The sequence below is a fragment of the Castor canadensis genome, chromosome 1 (genome assembly GCF_047511655.1).
Source record: "Castor canadensis chromosome 1, mCasCan1.hap1v2, whole genome shotgun sequence".
Taxonomy (NCBI): Eukaryota; Metazoa; Chordata; class Mammalia; order Rodentia; family Castoridae; genus Castor; species Castor canadensis.
Window position 1 is genome coordinate 165,385,959 of NC_133386.1, and position 15,206 is coordinate 165,401,164.

A 15,206-nucleotide genomic window follows, 5' to 3' on the forward strand; every position below is an offset into this window, starting at 1 on the left:
GCACAATGAATTAGTAAACAGAAGAAATCCTCAAATGATATTGTCAGAACAGTTCTTCATGGAAATCCATTGTATGTATTTATAGCAATTACAATGACAGTCTTTTAGATAATGTGATCTGAGCATGGTAGCATTACATCCAATGACTGTTCCTACCTAATGATTATAAGTGAAGATATCCACATTGACCTGAAGAAAGAGTTCTTCTGTGGTCATTGAAGGATCACTTTTAAAGTTGTCATGGTCTCCATTTAAGGATTTTCATTTTTCAATTTTTATGGTAATTATTTGTTGAATGATTCTTAATTTATCAGTCTCTTACTTTTTGGTTTGCATATTTATTAATCTCTTCCCTTCTTGTTTAAGAAATCCTTCTTGAGAATAGTGGACAGAGTGAATTCAAGTGTGATACATTTGATATATGGTAAGAAATTTTGTAAATGCCACAATGTACCCTCACCCAACACAATAAAATTAAAAATAAAAAAAAATCCTTCTTTAGATCTAGTTTAAAAATATATCCTTCCTTATTTTTTACTAAAGATTTTAAAATTTTGTCTCTCTCACAGGTCATCAAACCATCAAGAAGTACATGTATATCAAATACAAGCAATATTATGAAAAACAGTTCATGCTAAGGGGAGGTTACATATGACAGGGAGGGTAAAAGAAGGAAGTTAAGGTGAATATGGTTGAGGTACTTCCTATACAAGAATGAATATAGAATTTTTAAAACTGTTGAAATCACCATAAGAAGGGAATAAGGTAGAAAGGAGAAAATCAGAGGAGATGAACCAATTCAGGTTATAATACATATATACATGGAAATGGCTCAAGGAAACTCCATGTATAGCTGTCTTAAACCAAAAAAAAGGTCAGTTTTTTGTTTTTGTTTTTTTTACAAAATTGGAGAACAGAAGGGCAGAACATGTCCTGTCTAGGGAGTTGATACTGGTGGGAGGGGAGAGGATGTGGAGAAAGGGTGAAGGAGGGTGAATATGGTGCAAATACTGGGTATACATATATGTAAATGGAAAAATGAGACCTGTTGAAACTATTCCAGGAATAGGGGAGGGGGGATAAAAGAGAATGATGGAGAGAATTCAAATCTGATGTATTGTAAGAACTTTTGTAAATGCCACAATGTACCCCTAGCACAACAATAAAAAAAGCAGAAAGGAAAAACAATTATATGTGTATGGTAGAAATCAATTTCATGTTTCCTTATATAATTAATATTTGTTTAAACATAAGTATTAAAGCAATCTAATAACTACATTTTCATCACTTTGATCCAGATTTTTTAATTAAAAGCATCAGGGATGGAGATGCACAAGTAATGTTAATTTCACTCTCCCAAGTGGGAACCTGTGGTTAGGAATTTGTAGGGAAGAGATCCCTTCCCTACTCTCCCTACTTCCAGGTTTCTTTTCATTGTAAAATTATTTACCGTTTAATGAAGATGCCAGCCTTTGGAGTGTGGGATACCCTTTTATTCTAGAATCTGCTTTCCCTTCTCAGTTTGCTTTTTTTTTTCCTTTATCAACTTCACATCTCATGTGTAGCCCAATTAAGCTAATACTTTATGTTACAAGGAATAAGGAATTTCACTACCAGATTATTTATTCTTATTGTTGATTCTAGCTTTAAGAATTTTGGAAATTCCTTTTACTAAGGAAATTAAGTTTGAAATTTATGATAGCTCATCCATGAATTTAAAAAAAATTTTTAAGTTTTAATTTAAAACTTTAGGTGCTATGTATCATGAAGGAGTCAGCAAAAACCTAGTCTTTCATGTTGTTGAAATAGAACCGTATGGGTTTTTTTTTTCTTTATTTAAATCTTTGATCCATATTGAATTAATTTTGGTATATTAAGGGTATGGTAGCAGTCTTGCTTTTTTTGGCCATCCAGGTAACACAATAATGATTGATGAATTCACAGAATGTAAGTTTTATAATGCAGATACTTGATATGTTAGTGAAAAGAACACTAATACAAACATGAGAATGACATACCTTGAAATGTCTTACAGTGTGAGGTGAACGACCCCTGTTACTACCATTTTTCCACTGTTTACTAGATATGGTCAATGTCTTGCATCACTAGGGCTATTTGTACTAGAGATGCCTGCATCTCTTTCTACTTAAAAATATTTACAGAAGTATATATGCTGCTGGGAGTATAATAGAGAATAAATTAACATTTAAAGAATGTTCATTGTTGTGTTACTATATATATATATACTCAATAGATGAATTTCAGAAACGTATTAAATTTAAATCATTTGTTTAGTTCCTTTGGCAAGTTTTCTGTTTAAAAGGATTTTACTTTGAATGCTTTTAAAATCATTTTGAAGAGTAAATAATGACTCCCTAATTTTCCTATCATTCAAATGGGAGTTTTCATTTACTAGGCTTCTTTTTTTTTCTTAAAAAAGTTTTTTTTATTAATTGATTCATATGTGCATACATTGTTTGGGCCATTTCTTCCCCCCTGCCCCGCTTCCTTCCAGTCAGAACCTCTTCTGCCCTTTTCTCCAATTTTATTGAAGAGAAGATGTAAGCAATAATAAGAAAGACATAGTGTTTTTGCGAGTTGAGATAAGGATAGCTATACAGAGAGATTCCTAGCATTGCTTCCATGTACAAGTGTATTACAACCCGAATTGATTCATCTCTACCTGACCTCTTCACTACTTCCTGGTCACCTGTCCATATTGACCTCTGTCGTTTTAAGATTACTGTATTAGCTCCTCAAACACTTTCAAATTTTGGGTTTCCTACCTATCCCCATTCCTCCCGTATGTGCTCTCCCCTTAGCATGTGACCCAAGTCCAACAACATTGCTGCATTTGCCCTAGATCTAAAGTCCACATATGAGGGAGAACATATGATTTTTGGTCTTCTGAGCCTGGCTAACCTCGCTTAGGATGATGTTCTCCAGTTCCATCCATTTACTTGCAAATGATAGGCTTCTTAATGCAAGACATACTTGCATAATTCAGATTCTTTTCTAATACAAGAAGAAAATAAAAGAGACTAGAATTTTAAAAGCAAATCAATGTGTATTTTTAAACATGCAATTGTTGGAATACAGATGTAAAGACATTTCCTAAAGATCATTTACATGAATCCAATTTGCTTGCCTATACACGAGAGGCAACATTTTGTGGGTGATTTTTTTCCAAAAGCTAATTTTTCAGCTTTGTAGAGTAGGTGCAAAATGGTATTTTAAAAGCACATATTTAAAAAAAGAAGAACGTGCAGCTTTGCTGAGTACAGATGGAGCCTGTGTCAATTGAAGGCATTTTGCCTAAGGACACAGAGAAAATCACTTTTTCATAAAGACCATAAACTCCACTCATATGTTTCTGTTCATCTTAATTTGTGGAAGGTAGGAAGGAACCAAATAAGGGGCACAATATTTAATTGTTGGAATAATCTCATTGATCAAATTTTGTATCAATTATGCCATAGAATTATTTCAACTTCACATTAGTAATACAACTTTTAAATAAAGGAATATGATAATTTCTGGCTACTTCTTGTTACTTTTATTGATTTTTTTTCTGTTGTGCACAGAAAGTGATTAATTCTATTCTATATTTAAATCATATCTTCAATATCTCCTCACTTTGATCTGTATGGAACTAATTTGATATATGAAGGAGTAGGCTCTTGCTTTATTTTGTGCACAGTCAACACAACACTGCTTATTGATGAATTCATAGAATGTAAGTTTTAGAATGCAAATACCCAATATGTGTTAGTGAAAAGAACATTAATATGAACATGAATAAGACATAGTCCTTGCCTTGAAAGATCTTATAGTTTGTAAGGTCTGTAGTATAGATCTGCATAGTTTAGCATAAAGTATATTAATAATGTTTAAATGTTGACAATAACACTTATTACCTTGCTAGGCCTTGTGCTAAGAGCTGTACAGGCATCTTTTCATTTAAGCTGCAAAATAGAAATAGGAACTGGACAGTATTTGAGAGGTAAGGGTCAAAGCCAAGACCTGAATGTGCATTTTGGGTTTAAGCCTTTTACCACCTACACACATTCTTTATAAAAACATTTATGAGAAGCTGTTAGTTAGAAGATAATGCAAATCCTCATTTACTGAGAAGAATTATGTCTATTACATATTATTATGTGTAAAACTCAGTTTGCAACACAACTCATGCATCAGGATCCTGTTTTGTAAGAATAAATTTGTTTATGTGCAAAAATGGCTGAACATATAGACCCCAAAATGTTTTATTTTTGACATTTGTCTCTACTTTTTAGAAACTTTTTTGTTAGTATATAAAAATTGGACAAGGGGTTTTGTTGTGACATTTCCATATATATGTGCAATATACCTTCGTTTGGTTCATCCCTTTCATTATTCTCTCTTGCCCACACTTCTTAACACTTTGACAACTTTCAATATTCCATATTCATACATGCATAGAAAATACATCAATCATATTCACCCTCCTTCACCTTTTTCATTTACCCTCCCCCTCCTACTAGGGCTCTCCCCTTAACATGACCTGTTTTACATTCCTGTCCTTCATTGTCTCTTCATTGTTCAGAGGACCCCTAAATGTTAATAGTGGTTACCAGTTATTTTTTAATATTTCTCTTTAGTGTCTGAATTTCCTTTTGCAGGGAGCATTTTTTAGTCATGGTTATTTAGGGCAACCAATAATTCTGAAACAACAATAAATAGCAGCACATGGCTGTAAGTGGGATCTTTGGGTTTTAATAACATGAGCTGCTGCACCCCATACAGTTTATAACCTCTCTCTCTCTCTTTGTGTCAGTACTGGAGTTTGAACTCAGGGCTTCAAGCATGTTAGTCAGGCACTTTGCCACTTGAGCCACACCTCCAGCCAATAATCTTTTTCTCCTTATTTTCTTATACTTTTGATTAAAAAGCCAATTCTCATAACTTCAAGTAGTAGAGATAAAATTGTTTCTGTTTGGCAAGAATTTCTCATCAATTTTCTGTTCTCAAGATTAGCTCATTTTGATCTGTTCTCCCTGTGTCACTGAGGGATGTGTTGATGTTAAGCTACAAAAATATCTTACAAATGGACTACACAGAAAGGGAGGGAGGGACATTTACTGATGAGTGACTGGAGTGCAAAGTTGAGACTGAGGTTCATTCTCAGTATCATCAGGGATGGACCATTTTATTTTCTCGATGACTCATTGCCTCTGCTCTTCCCCTTGTGTTAGGCTCGTCAAATCCCGGTTCCTCGTCACTCCATAGAAAGCCCGAACCTATTCCAGCTCCACATCCTCACCCCACTTTTCAGATGGAGAAAGCCCATCACCCTGATCACTCCCAGGAAACCGTGGAGAAGCTTCTTTCCCAAAGAAGTCCCAGCAAATATCTTCTTACTTCTAATCGGCCCAAATAGAATCACCAGTATATTCCTGAACCTGATGACAATTTATCTCCTGCATAACAGGTAAAGTTCATTCCACATATCCTGTCATTTAAAAATCTCAATAATCTGGGCTGGGGGTGTGGCTCAAATGGTAGAGTATCTGCCTACCAAATGCTAGGGCTCTGAGTTCTTAATCCCAGGACCACAAAAAAGATAAATTTTTAAAAAATTAACAATCTGGCCTCATCCACAATTTAACTTTTCCTTTTGGTCTTCTCTCACTATTTCTAGAAAACATCATATTTTTTCGTACCTCCACAACTTTGAAAACACTGTTTCCTTCCATCTGGAAACCCTTCTTTTCATAGACCTGGATAGTTAGATAACATTCTATATCATGCACTTCTGCATACTTATATCTTTTTTCTGTGAATTATAATGTTTATTAAAACATAAGCCAGCAATACTTACATAAATGCATATTGCATTCACGAATTTATTCACTGACCATGGTCTATAGGGTTCTGATGAGCTGGTGCTCACCTAATTCCTCAGTATCACACTCTCTTCCCTTTCTTGCTTGCTTTACTCAGCCACACAACAAATGCTTCATGCTGTTTCCTGTTTTAGGGATTCTGTATACATATCCTCCACCCAAAATGCCCTTTCCCCATTTCTTCACTGGGATAAGTTATACTTATCTCTAGGAGTCTCCATGAATTTCATTTCTTTAGGGAAACTTCCTCTGATTCCCAGAAGGTTTATTCCTCTGGCTTCATACTTTCATAGGACCCTATCCTTTTTTTCTGTAATAATTCAGTTACAGTTATCCGCTTGGTTGTCTCTTTAATGCCTATTTCTCTCAACAAACTCTAAACACTTAACACAGTGACTGGTGCTAGTTGGGCACTCCATTCCATTATGAATAAATCATGGCCTATATTTTTCTCCACAGGGGAAAATTATCTTTTCACCAATTTTTACTGGTTGACAGCCACTGCTTAATCTGACACTGGTTTTGTCATTGGATGAAGCAATGCATCTAAATCATTTCATTAGATTTAGAATTCTTTTTTGAAATAAACCACTGTGGAGTTTTGAAAGTAATTTTACCTCCAGCCCTTTTGCAGTCTTCTGCTCTTGTCCTCTCCATGTCACCTGCCTAACAGGTGAGTTGTTTCTGTCGGATAATATATAAGAAGAAACTCCCATTTGCTAACTGTGTCTTGTCCTTTGGTTCTCTGTCTTCTTTCTCAAGGAATAAGATAGACAATAAGCATTATATGGGTATGTCTTCATTGTACTTGGGCTTTTCCAATCACTATTCCAAATACATCCTGTGTGCAGCACATATTTCGGTCAATGATGAACCAGATACACCACAGTGAGCCCATAAGATTATATTGTGTGGGTGACATGGCAGCTGGGTTTTTATTGCTGTGACAAAATGCCTGATAAAAGAACTTGACAGAGGAAAGATTCATTTGGGGCCACAGAGGTTTCAGTCCATGGATGACTGGCTCCATTGCTGTGGTCCTGAAGTGAGGCTGAGCATTATGGCAGGGAGCATGTAGCAGAACAAATCAGCTGACCTTATAGTGGCAAGCAAGCAGAGTGAGGAGAGAGAGACAGAGACAGAGAACAAAATATACCCTTCAAAGTCCTACCCACAGTGACATACTTGCTCCAACTAGGTCCCACCCATTCATCCATGAACTCAGAAATGAATTAATGCATTGATGAAGTCAGCTCCTTCAAAACCAACCACCTCTCAGTAGTGCCACTACCCGGGGACCAAGCCTTCAACACATGAGCCTTTTTAGTGAACATTTCATATCCAAACCAAGATGGGAGCCATCATAGTTTATATAAATAAAAGCTCTGATGTTCATACAGTAACAAAAACGCACTTAATGAAGCATTTCTCAATGCATCCACATAGTTAAACTACTTATAGTTAAGTATATAAACAGGCCATTCTCTTAGTTTCAAATGAGATCTAGTAAAGTAATATTTTGTGTCAAATTCCAAAAATCCAATTAGCTATTCAAGTAGACTCCAAAATGTTTGGCCATTGTTTTCTGAATATTTAGAGATATAATTACTCAGAATCTTATAATATTTAAACATAGGCTACAGAATTTCAGAATAAATTTTAGAGAAATTAATTTCTGTATATTCTTATTGATCTTAGATTATACTTTTTTATGTGGTCTATAGACACAAATACTACTGTTCTAACTTTAAAACTAGGGAAATGGGAATTTTTTCAATAACCCCACTCTATTTGGAACAATGGAAATGTCCTAAATTTTGCTGCTTAATATGGTAGTACTAACCACATGGCTATGGAGCTCTTGAAATGTGACTAGTGTAGAAGAGAAACTGAGTTTTTAATTTAATTTAAATTGGTTTGAATTTATAGTCACATGTAGTTAGTGGCTACTGTATTTCATGGCATAGCTTTATATACTCACAGGGATGTAAAATAGACTTCTGGATTTGCAAAAGCAGAGTTAAGAAATTATTGTTCATTTTGGTCTTTTCTGCCCTCATTTCTCATTTAGGTGAGGGGACAATTCAAAAGCAGACACTTATTTCTAATAGGATGTCCTGACAATGCAGAACATTCCATTCCCTAAAAACTACCCATCATGTCATCTGAAACACTGAAAGACAGACTTCTACCAAAATAATTCTTTAAGCTTGTTTAAACAGATATGCTGTCTTCCTTTTCTCTCATAAGTCTCAGATGCAAGAATGTTTAAAGGGTTCCGAATCATACCAATAATGTAAGTAAGTATTGTGGCTGAGCATTTGTGGAAATATTGCACATCCATCCAACTCATCACCTGTTAAGTCACATCTTTGTTTAATTTGCAAAAATGAAATGATTCATAGTCATTTCATTCATGAGAATTGCTGCCAGTTCATTTCTGGGAGTTCAATCTCGACTTCTGGAATTGAAACACAAGTGTCTTGTTATAAGCAACCTATAAGTAGGAGCTTTCAATCTTGTTTCTCCTTGGAGAAATATCAGTAATTTCATATTTGGCCTAATAAATCAATTTCTGGAGGAATATTTGTTGACGTCATTTTTTATATTTCCCACAGGTTTGCAATGAAAAAATAGCACAATCATATTCAAAGGGTTAGATTAGCACTGGTAGTGTCGTTCTGCCTGTTGGGGCCCTCAGTCCTCTGTATTTCCTACCCTAGCATAAGAGAAATGCATTTCTGAAAGGCAGATTTGGAGTTAGGCTGGGCAGAGGAGCTGGAAATTCATCTCTTTAAAGCCTTGATTTCATCATGTCCATGTTAAATTGTGGCTGTTGTTTGCTACACAAGGCCAATGTCTCAGCCCGTATTCAAAGCTCTCCATAACCATGAAAGAGAGCTAGACTTTACAAGGTGAACCACGCAAAGGTCCTTCTTTCTCACATTTAGAATTTTATATTCATAAATTTTGAGCAAAATTAACATCAAAGGCAGCCTTGAAGACAAAGGAAGAAGGAGAAACATGAAGCATGAGTAATCTGAAAAAGACAAGTTTTCTGTCTGGAGTTCATACTGCTGTGATTATATGTTTAGGAAACTGTTCCATAATGTTTTGCTATGTCCATAATTTAATTTTGTTGTGATATCAAGGTAATACTGGCTTCATAGAATGAGTTTTACAGCATTCCTTCCCTTTCTATTTTATGAAATAGTTTGAGAAGTATTGGTGTTAGTCCTTCCTTAAAGATCTCGTAGAATTTGACAGTGAATCCATCCAGTTCTGTGCTCTTCTTCCTCAGAAGACTATTACTGCTTTAATTGCATTGCTCACTAAAGATCTGTTTAAGTGGTTGATATCCTCTTGGTTCAATTTTCTTAGGTCAAATGCATCTACAAATTTAGCCATTTCTTCTAGATCTTCCAGTTTGTTAGTATATGTTTTTGAAGTATTTCCCAGGATTTTATTTATATTTGTTGTGGTTATCCCCCTTTTTATCTCTGATTTTTAATTTTGGTCTTCTCCTTTCTTCTGCTTCTTTGGTTGATTTGGATAAAGTTTCATCAATTTTATATATCTTTTCAAAAACCAGCTTTTTATTTTATTGACTCTTTGTATTATTTTTTGGTCACCATTTCATTAATTGCTGTCCTAATTTTTATCGTTTCTTTCTACATACTAATTTTGGGGTTGCCTTGCTCCTATTTTTCTAGGTGCTTGAGATACATGATTAGGTTATTTGTTTGAGATCTCTGCCTTTTTTTTTCCTTATTTAGGTACTCATAGCTATAAATGTTCCTCTTAGCACTGCCTTTGCTCTATCCCCAAGGCTTTCATAAATTGTGTTTTAATTTCCATTAGGTTCCATAAACTTTTTATTCCCCTCCTTATTTCTTTGATGATCCATTGGTTGTTCAACAATGCATTGTTCATTCTCCATGTGTTTCAATATTTTCTGTAGTTTCTTTTGCTATTGATTTCTAATTTTATTCCATTCTGGTCTGATAGACTATAGGGGATTATTTTAAAATTTATTTTGCTTGTTAAGATTTGGTTTATGTCTTTATGTTAAAACTTGCTCTAAAATATGATCTCTTTTGGAGAAAGTTCCATGGGCTGCTGAAAAGGATGTATATCATGTAGCTTCTGGATAAAATATTATGTAGATGTCTGTTAAGTTCACTTGGTATATAGTGTCATATGGTTCTGAGATTTCTTTGTTGATTTTTTTTGTTTGGGTGACCATCTATTGGTGAGAGTGATGTATTGAAGTCTCCCACTATTATTGTCTACCTGTGTACATGCAGTGTTTATTGAATGAAATTAGGTGTGCCAACATTTGGCAAATATATGTTAACAATTATTATCTTCTCTTGATGGATTGATCCCTTTATTAATATGAAGTAACTTTCTTTGTCTCTTCTAATTTTTGTTTGAAGTCTGTTCTATTTAGATATGAGCATAGATACTCCTGCCAGCTTTTAGGATCCATTTACTTGGAAAATCTTTTTTTCATCCTTTCACCGGAAGCCAGTTTGTCTTTGTCAGTGTGATACATTTTTGTAGGCAACAAATGGTTGGGTGTTTTTAATCCAACCTGCTGTTCTATGTCTTTTGATCAGAGAATTGAAACCTTTAACATTCAGTGTTAATATCGAGGTGTATGTAGCATTTCCTGTCATTTTGTTGTTTTGTGATGTCTGCTTTTTTCCTAATCTTCATTTGCTAATCTACTTTCCTAGTGGGATTTAGTCTTCTGTGTATTTTCCTGGTTGCATTCTCTTCTCTGTATAGGATTCTTTTAAGTATCTTCTGCAGTGCTGTTTTAGTTGTCATGAATTTCTTTTGTTTTTGTTTATTGTGGAATGTTTTCATTTCTCCTTCAATTATGAAGTATACCTTTGCTGGATAAATTAATCTAGGTTAACAGTTATTTTCTTTCTTCTTTTTTTTTATGGTATTGGGATTTATGGCATGGTATCAGGGCCTCATGCTTGCTAGATAGGTGCTCTACCACTTGAGTCATTTCACTAGCCCTAACAGTTATTTTCTTCCATGGTTTAGAATATATCATTTTATGCCTGCCTTATTTTTAGAGTTTCTGCTGAGAAAATGGTTATTTTGATGGGTTTGCCTTTATATGAGACTTGTTATTTCTTTCTTGCAGCTTTCAATATGCTTTCTTTGGTCTATATATTTAGTGTTTTAATTTTAATATGTCTAGAGATGTTTCTTTTCTGATCTTATCTGCTTGGTGTTCTGAAAGCCTTCTATACCCAAATGACTCTCTCAAGATTATCTGCTATTTTGTTATTGAATATGTTTTCTATGCCTTTAGCTTATACCTTTTCTCCTTCCTCCATGCCCTTGATTCATAGGTTTTGGTCTTTTGATGGTGTGCCAGAGATCTTGCATGTTGTATTTATATTTTCTTAGTATTTTTTGTCTTTTTCTGATTGATCTAATTCCTCAATTTTATTTTTGGATCATTGATACTCTCTTTTCAACTTCTTTAATTCTATAAGAAGGGCTTTCAACTGAGTTTTTATTTGGGTTATTTGGTTTCCAATTTGAAATTTTTAAAGGATTTCTGAGTCTTCATTGAATTCCTCTTTTATATTCTGCATTATCTTCCTTATTTCATTCAGTACTTTATATGAATTTTCTTTGAATTCATTCAGCTGTTTATTTCTATCATCTTTGAATTCATTAAGGTGGTTTTATATATATCCTCTTCAATTTTATTGATCATTCAATAAAACTCTTTTGAGTTTGTTGTTTGAAATTTTATTCATTTCACTGTTGTTCGTGTACTTTATTGTGAGATTCTTGACTTTTGGAAGAGACATGTTGCTTTGTTTTTCATCTTACGTGTGTTTCTACATTAGGATTTATGCATATGAGGCCATGTTATTAGTTGGAAGCTTTAATCACCTGTAGTCTTTCAGTTGAAATATTCTCAGTGTTCAAGTAGGACAATATAGTGGCTGGGTTGAGGTGCCATTTCTCACCATTGGACTGGGGGCTTATGAGTCAGCAGCCAAGCATTCACCCACATGCTCTAGGCACCAGGGCTGATCCTCAGCTCTGCTCTGATTGAAGTAAATTTAGTGGAGTCTCTTGTAGAAGGGTAAGTTCTCCGTTTTGAGAATTTTTACTATAGAAGTTCTCCTTACTTGTGGTTTTGGAGCCACCGTTTGCCACAGGAAGTTTTATAAGGTATGGGCTGGACGGGTTCCCACTTGTTCCGCATGCCCCTTGGTTTGTGTCCCCAGGAGCAGCAATACCTAAACCTCAGGGTGACCCCTGAGTGCATCAGAGAGTGGGAGTCTGAGCTCAGGGCTCTGACCCACCTAGCAGTCAATGCAGGCAGCCAGGAGGCAGGACCTGGAGGCCAGATTCTAAACCAGCCACAGGCTCAGTGCTTTGTTTCTGCCTGATCCTCAGGTGATGAAACTCCCTCAGGAGGGCAGTCTGTCACAGGGCTATCTGGCTTACTTTGTGAAGGCATCTTCAGCTTCCTTTTCCTCTCCCAAGGAGCTGGGGATGGGCCTAGCTCATGTGCTCGCTGCTTTTATCTGCTACTTCAGTTTCTCTGTGCTTTTCTTCTGTCCTGCCACCTCTCTCATAATTCCTGATTCTCTTCTTGTCTTTCTTTCTTCAGAATATAGTCTCTCCTTTTTTGCTTAACTCTTCTCATTCGTGGAGTCAAAACAGTGGGTACTTCTAATCTGCCATTCTGCTTGACCTCCTCTAGCATTTCTTTATTAACTTTTTCATTGTACTTGAAAAGTCAAGGACATTTTCATCAACACACTGCCTGGACCAGGAAGAGTGTGACTCTGCATGAGACAACAACTTATCACACTGTTTTATGATTGCCTAGGATTGTGCCTGTGACCCTGTTGAACTGATAGAATGCTAGAAAAAAGAGATTATAGAGTTTCACCTAGGAACTAGGAGCTAGGGTATGCATTAGCACATAACCAATGGTCAAACAATCAGTGATCACTTTAAGAAATAGTGGATAAACTAATTTGATGAAATTTACTTTTGTCCAGCAAAGAATCTTGACTGACATTTGGTCTGGTTTAGTCTACAAATTAAGATTTACTTGATCAGTTTACATATGTAGGCCCAATCCTCATGAAAACATGAAACATTTCAGGAAGTAGATAAAATTAGACCTAAGATTGAAATGGAAAAATTAAAGAGAGCCATTGACTACTAATGGCTTTATTGTTCTACTCAGGAACATTATAGAGCTTTCAAGGTTTTAAACCTAAAGAAATATCCTAACAGTTGAATTTCAGGCACAATAGAGAGCTATTTTCAGGCTTCTTGATATTGCTTAATTCGTGCTCAAGAGGAAGCTCTTTCTTTTGGAAGCTCAACTAATGTCCCTACTTCCCCACCCAGGAACAAGAACAAGGCAGCTTCAAACCCTAGGAACACAGACAAGAAATCCTCTCTGCTCATATTGCAGATGTGTTTCTTCTATTCTTTGGAGTAGAGCTCATCAACCAGGTTGAGACATGTCAAGGCTGCATTCCACAGAATTTTTCCTGAATCTTGAGCCCACATATAAATCAGACACCTTCACACTGGCTTTCAAGAGAAAAGTTGACATTTTAGTGTTTTAAATGCTCACATCTTCTGGTTCAAAGGCCAACTGAAAAGTAAGGCAAGTGTGTTTTCCAATTATCTTCCTCCTTTGAGCCAAAGAGGTGTTTTTCTTTGCACTCCATTTACCTGGCTATGACTTGGCTTGTAAAAAAAAAAAAAAAAAATTAGCTCTCTTTAAGGGCTGGGAAAATTGGCATTGGTGATTTAACGTAAGTTAGTTAAAAGGTAATTTAGCTGCCATGAGCCACAGCTAATTTATTTAGGGAATTATTACTATTCATTGTTCATTAAGTTTTATCTTTCTGAATTTCCACTGATGTAGCATGATGTGTTACTAGGAAAAATATTATGGTTTTAATTGCATTTTGGCATCTTAAAAGACTATTTCACACTGCTTAACATCTGCAGTCAACAGATGTTTAAACACAACTCCCTCAATGACTAGAATCTGGCAAAATGTGTAATTGTTGGAACAGCTTAAAATTCTAAATATACTTCTAGGAATATGATACAGGCAGATGAATTACTACTTGTATGTACTTTATATTAAATATTAAAATATAATATATCCCATCTCTTTCAGAGATGGCAAGTTTTAGGGAAAGAACAGGACAGCCAAGAGATGATTCATTCCACTACACCAAAGATCTTCTTCAAGTGGGGTTGTGTCTATGGTCATTGCCAACTGAAGTGAGGTCCAGTTGTGAAGTGCTGCTATTTGTTCTGGTTAACTCCACAGGGATAGCAGAAGCAAAGCTGATAGACAGACAAATTGTCCCTTTTGCTTCCCCTTTTGGTATCCTTCTTTCTCTGACTCAGATCCTCAGACACCTTCATGAAGATAGACTAAGATGAATTCATCAAGCTTGACTTCAAAGTAATTAATCAATCTTAAGTTAATTCAGGCAAAGATTCATTCACTCACATTATTGTGGATATGTGTTTGTGTGTGTGTGTGTGTGTGTGTGAGAGTGTGTGTTTATCTAGACTCTTAGGAGGCAGGGGAGCAGAGAAGAGAAAAGATGGCCCAATTAATGATTGACCAACCATCTGTCATGGTTACTACAGCTTAAAAATATCCAGAGGTAAACATAAATTTCAATCATGACTCTTAGCAGTTTATTCCCACTGTCACTGATAACTCAGGTTTTAGTAGAGATTTGTTTGGCATTCCATTGCTGAATTAAACTCCAATAAAAACCCCATTTCCACATGTAACTTCTAGGAGGCTGTAGCAGAAAAAATGGATAAGTTCACATTATCTATCCCTGGACAGTTGAATGTTCATATCACAGAAGGTGTAGGGTATTGGAGATTCTGACTACAATATGAAGACATATCTCTGCCTGAGGTCATGATGTCATTCTCTTCCCTGACCTCCAATAACTTAAAATCCTATTGAAGACAGACGATTCAAACATTTAAATAATAGAATAATATGACTAAATGTGCTGGTTAATTTTATCTGTGAACATGGCTAGGGTATGGTGCCTTGTTATTTTGTCAAACACCAATTTAAATGGTGCTGTATTTTTTTAGACGTTTTTTTAAATAAGTAGATTTAGAGTAAAGAGTTTAATCTCTATACTGTTGGTGGATGTCATCCAATCAGTTGAAGGTCTTAAGAACAAATACTGAAATTTCCCAAAGAAGAAGGAATTTGAACTCAAGGTTGCACTATAGAAATCCTGTCTG

At 35.4% G+C, this 15,206-nt stretch overlaps 1 protein-coding gene across 3 annotated transcripts in view; it reads left to right on the forward strand.

Annotated features, from left to right (window-relative positions):
- Nucleotides 1-15,206, forward strand: part of LOC141411449 (uncharacterized) — a 146,806-nt gene that overhangs the window by 103,677 nt on the left and 27,923 nt on the right. For all 3 annotated transcript variants that reach the window (XR_012436198.1, XR_012436200.1, XM_074043222.1), the window contains 2 exons: nt 367-424; nt 5,235-5,470. The gene's annotated coding sequence lies outside the window, so the exon portion shown is untranslated. The remainder of the gene's footprint in view (nt 1-366; nt 425-5,234; nt 5,471-15,206) is intronic.